Source organism: Budorcas taxicolor, chromosome 18, assembly GCF_023091745.1.
Source record: "Budorcas taxicolor isolate Tak-1 chromosome 18, Takin1.1, whole genome shotgun sequence".
NCBI classification, from domain to species: Eukaryota; Metazoa; Chordata; class Mammalia; order Artiodactyla; family Bovidae; genus Budorcas; species Budorcas taxicolor.
In genome coordinates, this window is record NC_068927.1 from 50,127,877 (window position 1) to 50,143,770 (window position 15,894).

A 15,894-nucleotide genomic window follows, 5' to 3' on the forward strand; every position below is an offset into this window, starting at 1 on the left:
TGGCTGCAATCACCATCTGCAGTGATTCTGGGGCCCAGAAAAATAAAGTCTCTCACTGTTTCCATTGTTTCCTTATCTATTTTCCATGAAGTGATGGGACTGGATGCCATGATCTGTTTTTTGAATATTGTTTTAAGCCAACTTTTTCACTCTCCTCTTTCACTTTCATCAAGAGGCCAAAGATTTGATGCTTTCCAGTTGTGTGTTGGAGATGACTCTTGAGAATCCCTTGGACTGCAAGGAGATCAAACCAGACAATCCTAATGGAAATCAGTCCTGAATATTCATTGGAAGGACTGATGTTGAAGCTGAAGCTCCAATACTTTGGCCACCTGATGTGAAGAGCCAACTCATTGAAAAAGACCCTGATGCTGGGAAAGATTGAAGGCAGGAGGAGAAGGGGATGACAGAGGATAAGATGGTTGGATGGCATTACCGACTCAATGGATTTGAAGCTGAGCAAACTCTGGGAGATGGCGAAGGACAGGGAAGCCTGGCATGCTGTAGTCCATGGGGTCACAAAGAATCCGACACGGCTGAGGGACTGCACTGAACCAACCTACAGCACAACTTGCAATGTGAGTCCCAGGCCATACGGAGGCAGCAGAGGGCAATTAGCGAGAGCCTTGCCTGGGAGTTAAAGCTGGAGATGAGCCCAGTGTGTGACTTTAAGCAAATGAAGTTACTTCTCTAAGCCTCAGTTTCCTCCTCTGCAAAGCAGGGATAATCACAGTCCCTGCTGTTTAAATTACACAGCTTAGCACCGTGCATAGTGCATAGAAATGTTTGAGGCATGGGAACAGCTATTATTATATCTTGAAGATGTACATTTCCTTTGACCCAACAGTTGCATTTGTGCTGATCTATTCAAAGGGAATAATTAGAGATGTGCACAAATATTCAGCTACTTGAATTTGGGGGGGGGGGGGGTTATTTATAATAGCAAAATATTTATCACAGTTTAGATGTTCAACGAATGGTTCAAACGAATTAGAGTTCACTGACAGAATGGCATCTTATGCAGCCATTAAAACAAATGTTCTTGAAGAATATTTAATGACATGGAAAGATACTAGTGGTATTTATAGTCTTGTTTTAAAAAGATACAAAATTATAAATGTGTTTCTGATTCTGTTTTATTTATTTTATCTTTTTTTTTTTCTGATTCTGTTTTAAAAGGTAGGTGAATGTACAGGGCTTCCCAGGTGGTTCAGTGGTAAAGAATCCACCTGCCAATGCAGGAGATGCAGGAGACAAGGGTTTGATCCCTGAGTCTGGAAGATCCCCTGGAGAAGGAAATGGCAACCCGCTCACTCCAGTATTGTTGCCTAGAGAATCCCATGGACAAAGGAGCCTGGCAGGCTACAGTCTGTAGGGTTGCAAAGAGTCGGACGTGACTGAGCACGCACACTGACAGTACAGAGAAAAAAAAGAAATTATGCATCATCCATTCACTGCTTTTGCAGATATTAATTAAATGCCTACTCTGTAAGACACTGTGCTGGGGCAAGAGATATGCGCTAAACATTTAAGAGTACTTCTGCAGAGGTGGATTCACAACTCATCCAACCATCCATTCAACTAGTGGGCATGCACAGTGACCAAAACAAAACTCCATGCTCTCACGGAGAGACATGCCAGCAAGGCAGATGGCCAAAACCCGATAACTACGATTAGCTAATTCTGTGTATTAGATAGTATATTAGAGGGTGAGCAACAGAAAATAAAACCAGACAAGGTAAGGAGTTTAGTAGCATGAGAGAGGGGTGTTTGTTGCATTAGTCAGGGTGGGCTGGAACAGTTCCCCTGTTAAGGTGACATATGAGTAAACCTTGAAGGAGAGAAGGGAGGAAGAAGCCATGAGGGTAGCTGTGTTAAATGTTAATGTGTTAGTCGCTCAGTCCTCTCCAACTCTTTGCAACCCCATGAACTGTAGCCTGCCAGGCTCCTTAGTCCATGGACTTCTCCAGGAAAGAATACTGCATTGGGTTGCCATTTCCTCCTCCAGGGGATCTTCCTGACCCAGGTATCAAACCCAGGTCTCCTTCATTGCAGGCAGATTCTTTACTGTCTCAGCCACCAGGCAATCCCAAATGAATGTGGGATCTTCCCAACCCAGGGATTGAACCCATGTCTTTCATGTCTTCTGCACAGGGAGGAAAGTTCTTTACCATTGATGCCACCTAGGAAGCCCCGTTTACTAAATTCCAGGTACCAGCAAGCACTTTGCATGCATTATCACACTGATTTTCCCCATTTTGAAATGAGGGTACCTGGGGGAAGTCTATTCCAGAAAAAAGGAATAATCAATGTAATGTTCTTGAAGTGGGAGAGCACCTGAGTTTTTTGTGGGGATGGGGAAGAGCAAACCCATTGACTGGGCTTCCCCGGTGGCTCAGACAACAAAGAAACTGCCTGCACTGCCCGAGACCTGGGTTCGATCCCTGGTTTGGGAAGATCCCCTGGAGAAGGGACTGGCAATGCACTCCATTATCCTTGCCTGGAGAATTCCATCGACAGAGAAGCCTGGCAGGCTACATTCAATGGAGTTGCAGAGTTGGACACGACTGAGAGACTAACACACACACACAGACTCATTGGCTAGAACCCAACGAGTGAAATCACAGAAAAAGATGTCTGAGTTTAGTTTATGGGGTTTTTTTTTTTACCCTTTTTTTTTTTTTTTAACAAATGCCTGCTAAAAACAAACATCAGTTCAGTTCAGTTGCTCAGTCGTGTGCGACCCCATGAATCGCAGCACACCAGGCCTCCCTGTCCATCACCAACTCCCAGAGCTCACTCAGACTCATGTCCATCCAGTCAATGATGCCATCCAGCCATCTCATCCTCTGTCATCCCCTTCTCCTCCTGCCCCCAGTCCCTCCCAGCATCAGAGTCTTTTCCAATGAGTCAACTCTTCACATGAGGTGGCCAAAGTACTGGAGTTTCAGCTTTAGCATCAGTCCTTCCAAAGAACACTCAGGACTGATATCCTTTAGAATGGACTGGTTGGATCTCCTTGCAGTCCAAGGGACTCTCAAGAGTCTTCTCCAACACCACAGTTCAAAAGCACCAATTCTTCGGGCGCTCAGCTTTCTTCACAGTCCAACTCTCACATCCATACATGACTACTAGAAAAACCATAGTCTTGACTAGATGGACCTTTGTTGGCAAAGTAACGTCTCTGCTTTTCAATATGCTATCTAGGTTGGTCATAACTTTCCTTCTAAGGAGTAAGCATCTTTTAATTTCATGACTGCAGTCACCATCTGCAGTGATTTTGGAGCCCCCCAAAATAAAGTCTGACACTGTTTCCACTGTTTCCCCATCTATTGCCCATGAAGTGATGGGACCAGATGCCATGATCTTCGTTTTCTGAATGTTGAGCTTTAAGCCAACTTTTTCACTCTGCTCTTTCACTTTCATCAAGAGGTTTTTTAGTTTCTGTTCACTTTCTGCCATAAGGGTGGTGTCATCTGCATATCTGAGGTTATTGATATTTCTCCCGGCAATCTTGATTCCAGCTTGTGCTTCTTCCAGTACAGTGTTTTTCATGATGTACTCTGCATATAAGTTAAATAAGCAGGGTGACAATATACAGCCTTGATGTACTCATTTTCCTATTTGGAACCAGTCTGTTGTTCCATGTCCAGTTCTAACTGTTGCTTCCTGACCTGCATATAGGTTTCTCCAGAGGCAGGTCAGGTGGTCTGGTATTCCCATCTCTTTCAGAATTTTCCACGGTTAATTGTGATCCACACAGTCAAAGGCTTTGGCATAGTCAATAAAGCAGAAATAGATGTTTTTCTGGAATGCTCTTCCTTTTTCAATGATCCACTGAATGTTGGCAATTTGATCTCTGTTCCTCTGCCTTTTCTAAAACCAGCTTGAACATCTGTAAGTTCACGGTTCACGTATTGCCGAAGCCTGGCTTGGAGAATTTTGAGCATTACTGTACTAGTGTGTGAGATGAGTGCAATTGTGCGGTAGTTTGAGCATTCTTCGGCATTGCCTTTCTTTGGTGTTGGAATGAAAACTGACCTTTTCCAGTCCTGTGGCCACTGCTGAGTTTTCCAAATTTGCGGGCATATTGAGTGCAGCACCTTCACAGAATCATCTTTCGGGATTTGAAATAGCTCAACTGGAATTCCATCACCTGCACTAGCTTTGCTCGTAGTGATGCTTTCTAAGGCCCACTGGACTTCACATTCTAGGTGAGTGATCACACCATCGTGATTATCTTGGTCGTGAAGATCTTTTTTGTACAGTTCTTCTGTGTATTCTTCCCACCTCTTAATATCTTCTGCTTCTGTTAGGTCCATACTATTTCTGTCCTTTATTCAGTTCATCTTTGCATGAAATGTTCCCTTGGTATCTCAAATTTTCTTGAAAAGATCTCGTCTTTCCCATTCTGTTGTTTTCCTCTATTTCTTTGCAAGAAACATAAAACTTATCAAAAACAGTGTCTTGGTTCAGGGTGAAGTTCTCGGGCTCACACTGACAGACGTCGTTCAAAACTCATTATTTACTTTCTGTGGTCCCCAAGCAGCTGGTTTGTCCCCTCTGAACCTCAATTTATCCGTAAATGGGCATTAATATACAACACGGTTGCACTGAGTATTCACCAAGAAATTTCACTTGGCAGGGTGTCCGACACATAGTTCATGCTTCAGAGCCGTTTCTGGCCATTATTACCCACTACTGGCTTCCACTCCCTAATTCCTTTGGGTGGAAGGTGGGATGCAGTTACAAGAGAATAGTCATTTTCCCCTTTAAAAATCCAGGTGGGCTTGGAGCCAGCCTACCCGCACCCTTTCCAAATTTTCCAATCCCGGCTTGGCATTTTCCGCCCGAAGGTCTCCGATTGGACAACATGCACCAATCAGAGGCTGGAGAGGGCGCAGCCAGGCGTCCAGTTCCGCCCCTGAGCCGGCCCAGCCCCCTGCCGGATCAGCCCCGTTGCTATGGGGACTGGTGGGCGGCGAAGGGGGAAAGCCCCGGATGTTCGTTGGGGATTCAACATGGCGGCGGCAGTGGCGGTGGCGGCGGCGGCGCCAGAGAGTTGAGGGCAGCAGGAGGGCGCCGAGTTCCAGGCCGAGCGGCCAGGCCGCGAGCGACTGCGGTGCCGAGCCGGTAGGATAAGCTGTCTGGCCGGGGGGTTGATGTGCGCTGGGCAATGCGGTGGAAGAGCGTTTACGCGAGTAGGGGGCGGGGCCGCTGGGGTCAAAGTTCACTCGTGGAGGGAAGGGTCGCTTCCAGGGGGTCGCCGGTCAACGCTGAGCGGGAGGGAGTTGTAGAGGAGGTCAGAGGTCAAACTAACGAAGGGGGCGTGGCCAGGGGGGCGCAAAATTCAAAGTTTGAAGCGGGAGCTCGTTGGAGGGGCACGGGGTGAATGTCAAAAATGGGGGGGTCAAAATTAATAATTTGATGGCAGGATGTGCCCATGAGGGTCAGAGGTCACAGCCTTGGGGTCGGCGGATTGGGGATTTAAGGCAGCAGCCAGTGAAGCAGATGAATGAGATTTGGCTTGGGGGGCATCTTTATGGGACCAAAGGTGGAACGTGACCAAATTGTAGAAAGATCACAGGTGATGGTCCCAAGGGTCAAAAGTTAAAACCCAAATGGGACATATTGCTGGAGGGGAGGGAGAGGACACTCAAGAAAGAGGTCAAAGGTGCTTTCCGAAGGGGGAGAAGGAACCTCCCCTCCCCCAGATGATGAAAAGAATAACAAACTCAGAAAGCACTTACTGTGTGCCAGGCCCTGTTCTGAAGCCTACCGTGTATTTAATCCTGACCACAACCTTATGGGCTTGGTGCCATTACTAAGAGGCTTAGTGTTTTGCACAGGGCCGCCTAATGAGTTAGTGTTGCAGCTGAGATTTCAACTCTGGAGTCCTGGGCTCAGAGTTCTATGCTCTGCTGACTCTCAAATACTCATTCTGTTGGTTAATACTTAATGAGTGCTGAGGCTGTTCTCAGCACCCTGTGTGTCTAGTCTTAACTGTAGCACAATCTGGATAGACCCACTTCACAGCCAGGAGAAGTGAGGCACGGAGAGCTCCTGCTAAGTAATGGAGGAAGATTCCCTGCTGGATCTGAATAATTCCAGAGCTCCAGCCTCCAGTCGCCACACTGTAAACTGCTGGCAGTCTGTTCCTGGAAGCAGGGAGCTGGGCAAGGCTGGGCCACTCCTTGGGCAGGAATAGATTGTCTCTTTGGCCTCCGTGGAAGGGTGTGATCTGGGAGGAGAGGTTCCCCTGGGCCTATGGGATGCGGTGTTTGTGGGTGGCCCAGAGTCCAAGTGAGTCTGGCAGGCTACTGGCTAGGGAGGGTGTCCTTGGGTGGTACTCTGTACAAAGTTGGGGGTGTTCTCTGTACTTAAAACCGCAACCTCTCATCACGGCCGTCCGTTGCTCCCGCCTCTGATTCTGCTGCTCTCCCCACCCCTCCGGGAGGCCCAGCCACGCTGGTCTGCTTGCTGTTCTTCGGCTCTGCAGGCTCATGCCTGTCTCCAGGTCTTCGACCTTCCTGCTCCCTTGCCTGGAATCCCGTCTCTGCTCTGTGCCCTCTCAGTCACCAGTCGCTCGCAGCTTGACCGGGACCACCCTGCCCCCACACACTCTATCTCACTGTTGTTCTCTGCCAGCGCTTCACTCTGTGCTTAACTTATTTACCAGAGCGCAGTTGATCTGCCTCCCGCTAGAAGAGGGGCCCCTCACAGGCAGTTTTCCCACGTTCTGTCCCTGAATCCCCACAGGGTTGGTGGCGATTGAATGTTGGGCATGGTGCTGGGTCTGCAGCAGTGGACAGGACCGCGGGGAGCCCCTGGCCCCCAGGGGCCCTCAGTGTCCCTTGGTGGGAGCAGACTGGGAGCAGACCCCTAGCCAGTGAGACATGGCTACATCTCGCCCAGGGTGCTGTGACCTGGGAACACATGCTCGGGGGCGAGGAAAAAGCCCCGACACGGGGCCCCAGACTTGGAAAGTCCCCTGGGCAGTCTCTGAAGGATGGGTAGGAGGAATGGGAAGGAGTGTGCCAAGCAGAAGGAAAGGCGTACGTGGAGGTCAGGGGTGCAGAATTGGGGGCTGTGGGCAGCATGGAGCCTGAGTGAGACCCCTAGGGTTCCCGGCTTGGAGTGGGGCGGGCAGTGGAGCAGAGGCAGAGGAGTGGCCGCCCCACGTGTGTGGAGCTCTGAGGCAGTACCTGGGAGTGGTTCAGAGAGGGGACGCTGGGACAGGGATGCCTGGCTCACACCCAGCTCCGTCACTCTCAGGCTGTGTGATCGTGGGCAAGTCGCTTAACTTTTCTGGGCCTCAGTTTCCCCCTGTGCAAAATGGGCATAATGATAGTGGCTACCTCAGACCTGCTGTGAGGATGTGGAGCGTAAAGAGCTTGGCCCAAGGCCTGGCACGCGGTAGCGGCTGTGTCAGCCCTAGTCTTCAGGCTGTTGCAGCTGCTGCTGCCTGGGGAGGGCCTCAGAGGTGAAGTCCGTCCGTCTCCACCTGCCTCCTGGCTTGCTCTGGCGGGGTCACTGGGTGGGCACGTGGCCAGGGAGCACTACCAATCCCCGCAGTGGCAGCTCGCTCAGCGGCGTCTCAGGGCTCCGCACAGTTAAAGGCGGGCTTTGGTGCTGGATAGGGATTTGGCGCTGGACACCGACATTCAGGTTCCCTCCCCATCACTTACCAGCCGTGGGACCTTGGGCAAGTGATGTCTTGTGTGCCAGTTTTGTTCTTATGATACATTTTAGACTAGTGGAAAGAGTAGAGCTTCAATATAGCAAAACACCCAGGCTTCCAGCGTCCAGCCTGGGACTGAGGATACAGTTACAGGCCCCTGTTCTCTGCCCCGCCTTCCCGATGGTAGCCACTGGGCTGGATTTGGCCTCCAGCCTTCCCTCACAGGTTTTCCTACTGTTACTACCCTCAGAGGGATTCGCAAACGACAGAGTAATAGCTCTCAACCCTGGCTCCACGCTGCAGTTACTTGGAGAGCTTTCCAGAACGCTGCTGCCCCAGCCCCCTGCCCCCTCCTAGACTCTGGCCTGGGTGCCCTTGGTCTGGGGTGGGGCTAGCTTCAGCACGTGGTGGTAATGGCCGGCTAGGGTTGTCCACAGTTTCACAGGTCGTTACAAATGGCACCACGGGAAACAGCCTGCTGGTGCTTCTCTGCGTCAGTGTGGCTGTTTCTCGTGTGGACGAGTGTAGATCTGGAGCAGGTTGTTCATTTCCCCCTTGTGTGTTTCCTTTTATGGTGGTGCTGCACCAGAGTTACCCGTTCATCTTTTGGTGGCTGTTTAGGTGGTTTCCACTGGGACTGGACAGACAGCGCTGCCACGAACATTAGAGTGTGTTTCCCTGTGTCCTGCAGCCAGAGTCTCTCAGGCATATGCCGCACAGTGGAAAGGCTGGACCTTCCCAAACTGCTCTGTTAAGCATTTGTACCAGCGTGTTTCCCAGCAGTGCCTGAGGGTTCCCTGGGCTCCGTGCTGCTTCGGGCAAGCTTGCAGTCCTTGCCGAAACAGTTTCCTCAGCCCTGAGGTGGTGGGTTTTGTGCCACCTGCACCCCTTCCCCGGACTGGTTGCAGACAGGGGTATGGTTCATGTGATGAGCTTAGCTGGGGTCTGACACCTGTTGAACCCCCACACCCAGAGGAGAAGGTAGGCTGGGAAAGGCTTTGACCTTTGCCCTCCAGGACATCCAGGACAGTGGCTGAAACTTTGACCCACCTCTCCTAGGGGATCATCTGCCAGGGCTGGCCTTTGGAAAGGGAAACATACTGACTTAAACCTCCTCAGGAAGGAGGCAAAGAGAAAGGAAGTGCCGCTCGGAAGGGGACGAGGAAAACCTGGTTACACTGTGTGTGTGTGTTACACTGCTCATCGGTCCCCGTGGTGACCAGCGCAGTCAAAGCCCAGTCCTCAGGGGTCGCAGGACCGTGAAGGAGACAGACCTGGCCCCAGAGTGACGGTCCAGAGGGGTCAGGCTGGGTAGGGATGCTCAAGCAGAATGGTCAGGGCCGGGACAAGGTAGGGACTAAAGGAACCCGGAGGCGGCTCCTCACCCCACCTGGGGACCCAGTGAGGGCTTTCTGGAGAAGGGAGAGCTGGGAAGAACAGAGCAGGTAGCGGGTACAGAAAGTGTGAAGGCCTCAAGGTGCGAAGGAGCTTGGGATGTTTGGGTCCCACCAAAGAAGCCAGGGTGGCAGAGTCAGCAGCGAGGCCAAGGACTTGGGGAGGTCTGGCAAACAGGATACAGCAGGGGTCGATGGGCTGAGACAAGGAGTGTGGATTTCTTTCTGTGTGTGATAGGAATCATCGCAGGGCTTTAAGCAGCATCTGCTTTCCCTTTTATAAAGATCGCTCCGTGTGGGGAACAGATCAGGGAAGGTGGGGGAGGGAGAGGGATAGTCCATGCTGGGGAGCGTGGGCTGCATGAGACTGGTGGAGATGGAGAAGGGTCCTGAGTGCTGGCTAAGGTTTTGAGTGCTTTACTCATATGAACCCATTTGATCTTCACAGCAGCCTACAGGCAGGCACCGCTCTGTGGGGGTGTATTCGCTCAGTCGTGCCCACCTCCTCGCAGTCCCATGGACTCTAGCCCGCCAGGTTCCCCTGTCCATGGAATTCCCCAGGCAAGAATACTGGAGCGGGTTGCCATTTCCTCCTCCAGGGGATCTTCCCGACCCAGGGATCAAACCCATGTCTCTTCATCTCCTGCATTGGCAGGCGGGTTCTTTACCACTGTGCCACCTGGGAAGCCCATAGGTACAGTTATTAACCCATTTAGAGATGACAGAATGAGCCCCAGAGAGGTGTGTGACCTGCCTGAGCCACACAGCAGGCAGGTGGCAGAGGCAGGACTTGAACTCCAGGCCTCTGGGCTCCAGAGTCACTGCTTGTTTTCACAGTGGCCCTCCAGTGATTTGGAAGTGGTTTTGATAAGGGCAGGCTACTTCCTGTTCTTAACCCAGGTTCCTGTTTGGACAGAAACTCTTTAGGGGCAGCCTGGGTAGTTTCTGAGCCCTGGGCCCGCGACTCCCTCAGGACCTCCCACAGCTCCTTCCCCTTCTGGTCCACTGCGTCACCCCTCCTTGTCCTGCTGGCTCCCAGTGAGCCAGACTTCCTGGCCAGACGGCGGTTGGGGTGTCCCCAGCAGCTGTTTCTCCCATCACCCCAGCCAGGCGGCCACAGATGCTGCCAGCAGGAAGCGGTCTCCTTCCAAGTCACGGCCAGGGAAATGGGACCCTTCCCGGCCCAGCCACCCATCCGGGGCTGGGGCTTATTGTCTCACAGCTGCTCTGGCCCACAGGAAGGTTGAGGGGGAGGCAAGGAGGGTCAGAAGGGGAGCTTTCCCAGGTCCCAGGGGAGCCAGCTACGGCAGATGTATCAGAAGCCACCACTCACTGCTGCCGGTGTCACAGGGCCCCTGGTCCCACCCTGCCCTTCCCCAGGGTGCCAGGTGCTCTGCTGCCATCCTGGGAGCAGTGGCAGCTTCCGTGCCAGGGCCATGCATTCCCCGCACCCCGCAGCCCGACCCCCTAGCGGGGACCCCGGGGCGGGGGGCGGAAGGCAGGGCTGCCCCAGCCTCTCCTTCCTCACATGGTGCTCATGCTGTTGCTTCAGTCGTGTCCAACACTTTGAGGTCGCACGGATTGCAGCCCGCCAGGCTCTTCTGTCCATGAGATTCTCCAGGCAAGAACACTGGAGTGGGATGCCATTTCCTTCTCCAGGAGAATCTTCCCAACCCAGGGATCGAACCCGCATCTCTTGCATCGCCTGCATTGCAAGCGAATTCTTTACAGCTCAGCCACCGGGGATGCCCTCCTCAGCTGTTAAATGAGCTATTGCGAGGGTTGGAGGAGACTGATGTCGACGTGCTTGCATGTTGCCGGGCACAGAGTAAGCTCATCGGATGTGCCCCCCTCTGGGCTGCAGCCTCCTGTTCACCTGCTCCCATACCCTCAGGACACTGCGCGAGCCCCCAGCTCCCAAGTGCTAAGAGCTAGATGTGTGCTTTATAAGCATCTCCCAGCAGCTCAGCCCGGAGCCCTGAGGAAGGGGTGTTATTAACCTCATTTCTCTTTTCCTGCATTTTAATTTTAAGAAGGCCCATTTTTGCCCCAGCGGCATGTATGATCTGTTTGCAGTTGAGAAGCCGCGCAGAGCGCAGAGGCTGTGCAGCTGTAGGTCTCTTTCCCACCCTGGTGGTTGGCCCCTTCCCAGAGACAGCCTTGTTCTGCTTTCTCTTCTTTCCTGGACATTTGTTCCTGCCCGTGTTCTCTCCCACTTTTGTTTTGCTCACATGGAGCTGACTTTTCACGTTTGTATTCTGTCCTGCTCCTTGCACTTTTCACTTTTAAGTTCTGTGTCAGGAGGTCAGGGGCTCCCTTGCACTTTCTACGGCTGGGGCAGGTTCCATGGTGTGATGTCTTCCTGCACACGCATGTGAGCTGTGCACACCTCTGGAGGTGCTTGGGGTCTGAGATGTGTGCCCAGGAGCCCTGCAGTAGTGTCCTGGTCTGCCGAGAGTCCGTGCCGGTTCGCACCCCCACCCCCAGTGTCCAGGGGCACCAGGCTCTGTCTCCTCCCATGCTCACCCTGCGGACGGGTGTCATCAGATGCTTTGACCTCGGCCAGTCAGACAGGTGCCGAGTGGTCCTCACTGTGGTTCTAATTTTAACATGAGCAAAGGGGAGCATCTTTGTTGAAAGCCATTTGGAATTCCTTTCCTGTCTATGTGTGATATTTTGCTTTCCCTAAAAAGAAGAAACTGAGGCAGAGGCTAGACACCCTACAGCATGTGAGAGGCAAATGTGGGACTCAAACCCAGGCAGGCCTGCCCTCTCCAATCCGGAGCTCTTAACCTGTCCGATGGTAGTGGAGATTGAGGGCACGGACTCTGGAACCAAGCTCGCCACTCTTGGCTGTGTGATCCCAGACAAGTCGCTTCACCTCTCTGTACCTCCGTGTCCTCATCTGTAAAATGAGGATGATAACGATACCTCCTTTATGGGGTTGTTCTGAGGATGTAGATGCCTGCTCATCAGGCAGAATGCATAGTCAATGTTCAAAGACTGTTAGCTGCTAGTATTAGTCCTCATAGGGGTTCTCTATGTTATTGGTATTAGCAGGTACCGTTCTGCGTGTTTTGAGTAAATGAACTTATCCCATCCTCCTAGCAACCCCAAGATGTAGGTATTTAGGGCTTTTTGTTGTTGTTGTTTGTTTCGGCTGCGCTGAGTGGCACGTGGAATCTTAAGTTCCCTGATCGGATCCGAGCTTGCACCCCTGCAGTGAGAGCTCGGAGTCTTGACCGCTGACCACCAGGGAAACCCTAGGTGTACATGTTCTTGAGTGAAGTGAGTGAAAGTCACTCAGTCGTGCCTGACTCTTGATGACCCCATAGACTATACAGCCGATGGAATTCTCCAGGCCAGAATACTGGAGTGGGTAGCCTTTCCCTTCTTCAGGGGATCTTCCCAAGCCAGGGATCCAACCCAGGTCTCCCGCATTACAGGCGGATGAGCCACAAGAGAAGCCCAAGAATACTGGAGTGGGTAGCCTATCCCTTCTCCAGCGGATCTTACCGACCCAGGTTGCAGACAGATTCTTTACCAACTAAGCTATCAGGAAAACCCCGCACTTGTTCTTCTCTTCCTTTTAAGAGGAGGAAATTGAGATCCCAGGAGACCAGCCTGGTGTCACAGAGTCAGCAGGGCTGGGGTTTGGCCCGGGGCTCCTAACCACTGGGGGGCACTCCCTGAGCCACCCCCCTCACTGAGCCAAGGGATTAGAAGGCTGTCCCTCTCGCCCCGCGCCCACTCAGGGCTGGCTGCAGCGGAGCTCGGAGGGCACACCTTGGCAGGTGGGGGCGCCAGGCAGGGGCCCCACAGAGAGAGCCTCCCTCCCCCGCCCTCTGCTCCCCTCCGCCAGCCCCAGCCCGGCCCTGGAAACTCCTGATAAAGCGGCATTGTGTGGCAGTTTCGGGCTGGCTTCCCCCAGCGGGTTTCAGCCACTCCCACCCTACAGGAAGCGGCCTGGGCCGCCTCCCCTCCCCCGGCCCTCCTCACTCAGTGCTGGGAATGGGGAGGAAGTAGGCCATCGAGAGAGGGCCGGGCTCCCGCCGTCCCCCAGGTGAGGACCCCTCCCCCATCAAGCCCTAAGCGCACGCGCTCCCTCTTTCTGGTGCTTTCTTTTTCCCTAGGGACCCCCTCCTCTGCTGCCTCCAGCGCCTCCACAGCCCCCTTCTCCCTCCTCCTAGTCTTCAGCAGAAGCCTGGCCCCAGGTCGCTGTATGTGTGTGTGTGTGTTTTAGGTACCTTGATAATTCCACCTCTTTTTCAACCTTTAATAATTGTGAAGCTTAACATACCTACGGAAAAGTGCATCAGTGCACATATCAGTCTAACAGGTAATTATAGGGTGAGCAGCATTTCCCCACACCTAGGCGGAGACTGAGAACACCCTACCCCAGGACCTCCCTGTTGACCGCAACCCCAGTAGCGGCCACCTCCCTGACTTTGGGGCTCACCAGCTCCCTGCCTGTCTGGCGGTTTTACCAGGTCTGCATCCCGAGTCCTAGCCGCCACCTTGGCAGCTCGGGCCCTTCGCACAAACGGACTCCTCCAGCACGGCCCCGTCTGGTCTCCCTCATCCTTGGTCTGGGAGGTGCATCCCTGGGGTCTCGGGTGCGAGTGGTCTGTTCGCCGTGCAGTGTTCTAACCGTAACTTACTTCTCCGCTCCCACTGCCCGGGTGTGAACGTGCTCTTTGAACATGTCTGCCAGGATGTCTGTGCCCACACTTCCCTAGGGATCACGTCCAGGGTGCAGTGCTCGGGTGGGGTGGGGGGTGTGTCTCGTCACCTTTAGCAGACCCCGCCACGCAGCTGTCCTTGCCCGTCGGCAGCTGCACAGCCTCCCTTCCTAACACGGGGCCTGTCAGATTCTGTAATTGACCTTGGAGCATTTTATATTCTCATCTCCTGCAGAAGCTTATCACCAAGATAAGTCCTCTTGTCTTTTCTCCTCCCCGGGGTTCCTTACCCATCCCGCTTCTTATGCTTGCCTCTGGGCTCTTGAGACCCCGGTGAACACAACAGGCTCCCTCACTGGGCTCGGTCTGGCAGGGGACTCTGTATGGACCACGAGTGACATGGAGACACGGGAAATAGACCAGACTCCAGGCCCCATCTTCTCCCAGCGGCCCTGCCTCGTTCACGGGCGTCCCATCCACCCTCCTGGTCAGGCTGGGAATCTGATGTCATCCTGACTCCTCTTGGCCTCTTCCTCCACATCCAGGATGTCCAGAAAGCCTGCGTTTCTACCTTCAGATGAGAACCTGGGACCTCCCACTCTTTGTTGCTACCCTCAACTCCAGCCTCCACCGTGGGGGCAGCCCACCCCCGCCCCCCCACCCGCCAGCCACTGCCCCACAGTCGGTCCGCACGCCCAGCTGGAGGGAGCCCAGGTCAGATCCCGCCGCTTTCCTGCGGGGGACCCCTTCCCTGGCTTCATCTCTTTTGGGGAGCAGCCTTCAAGGTCCCGGAAGATTCTGGCCCACTTTCCCTGTTCGCCTTCACTCACCTTCTGCGGCCCTGTCACTGGAGCCTTCCGGGCCGAGTCTGCCTCGGGCTCTTTGTTCAGCGGCCCCTCCTAGGTCTACAGGTCCTTGTCACTCGCTCCCCACCTTCGCCTGCTTGGCTTCCCTGGTCCACTCACCATCACTACTGCTCCAGGGTGGCCGGGTGTGTTGCTTGGTGTCCCCCTCGCCCACCCACCCCCATAACTTAGCTTCGGGGCGGGGGCAGGTGGGCCACTTACTGTGTCCCTTGCTGTATCCTCAGGGCTTGACTTCCACTAGTTGCTCCCTAAGCACTGGTGGGCTGAATGAATGAATGAGAGGGTGTAAGAAGTGGAGTGTATCTCTGCCAGGGTGTATGTTGGATGGGGGGGAGGGGGGTAGTTCCCCCCAGGTGAGGATTCCAGAGCAGGCTTTCTTGAGGAGGAGCTGCCACTTGAAGGATGAACTCGGGGAGGTGGAGGGTCGTGGGTTCGAGGTTGAGGGAGCTGATGTCCGAGGCAGGAGAGCGCAGGGCACCTTTGAGGAACTGAAAGAAGACTGGCATTTGGTTCTGTCTGCTCTGGAATTGAATCTTGACAGCCACTTGGGCCTCTCTGTGTCCCAGTTTCTTCCTCTCTAGAACCAAGGCTCCTCTGGGTGTCCCAGGGCATATCTGAGGTTCTGCTCCTAACACACTTATCCTCGGGCCTGGCAGAGAAATAGGAATGTGACTGGTTTATTATCTTTTTTCCAACAAATACTCAGGAGTGCCTGGCCCTTTGTGGCCTCCAGGGACACTGTGCTGATAAACAAACCCAGTTGCTACCCAGTTGGAGCCTGTCTCTTGGACTCTCAGCCTTCTTGCCACACCCCTGACATATCCCAGCTCCATCTCGGAGGCGAGAGAAGGCCTCAAATGACCTTGAGCCTGGGGAGTCCTTATTCCTGAGGCTGATTAATAGGGAGAACTAATTGAGGGTTTGCACGTGCCAGGCCCAGTGCCTATACAGAACTCCCACACTGCTTCTGCTCAGTCCTCCCGGAAGGATTCGACCCATTTCAGAGATGAGGGAGGTGAGGGCAGCGCCAGTGTTGAGTGCTGGGCCCATCCTGCCCACTGGTGCTGAGCTGGCGTGGTGGCGTCTCCTCCCGGGCCAGAGCAGCCTTCCCCGCTCTGTGCACATCTGGAGTGCACATCTGGAGCGCCCCCTGTGAAGGGCCCATTCCAGCCGCTTGCCTCTTTCTCCTCCAGGCTATCTGCATTTTCATTTTGAATTTCTGTGAGTTAAGTCTTAAGAGTCTGGACCAGAACCTGTGTTTCTAAGCTGGT

General features: G+C 53.5%; 1 protein-coding gene across 3 annotated transcripts in view; it reads left to right on the plus strand.

Moving 5' to 3' along the window:
• The first annotated feature begins 5,003 nt into the window (after nucleotides 1-5,003).
• Nucleotides 5,004-15,894, plus strand: part of PAK4 (p21 (RAC1) activated kinase 4) — a 48,078-nt gene continuing 37,187 nt past the window's right edge. For 2 of the 3 annotated variants that reach the window (XM_052655321.1, XM_052655320.1), the window contains exon 1: nucleotides 5,004-5,133. The gene's annotated coding sequence lies outside the window, so the exon portion shown is untranslated. The remainder of the gene's footprint in view (nucleotides 5,134-15,894) is intronic. The other variant, XM_052655323.1, reaches the window with a different exon arrangement.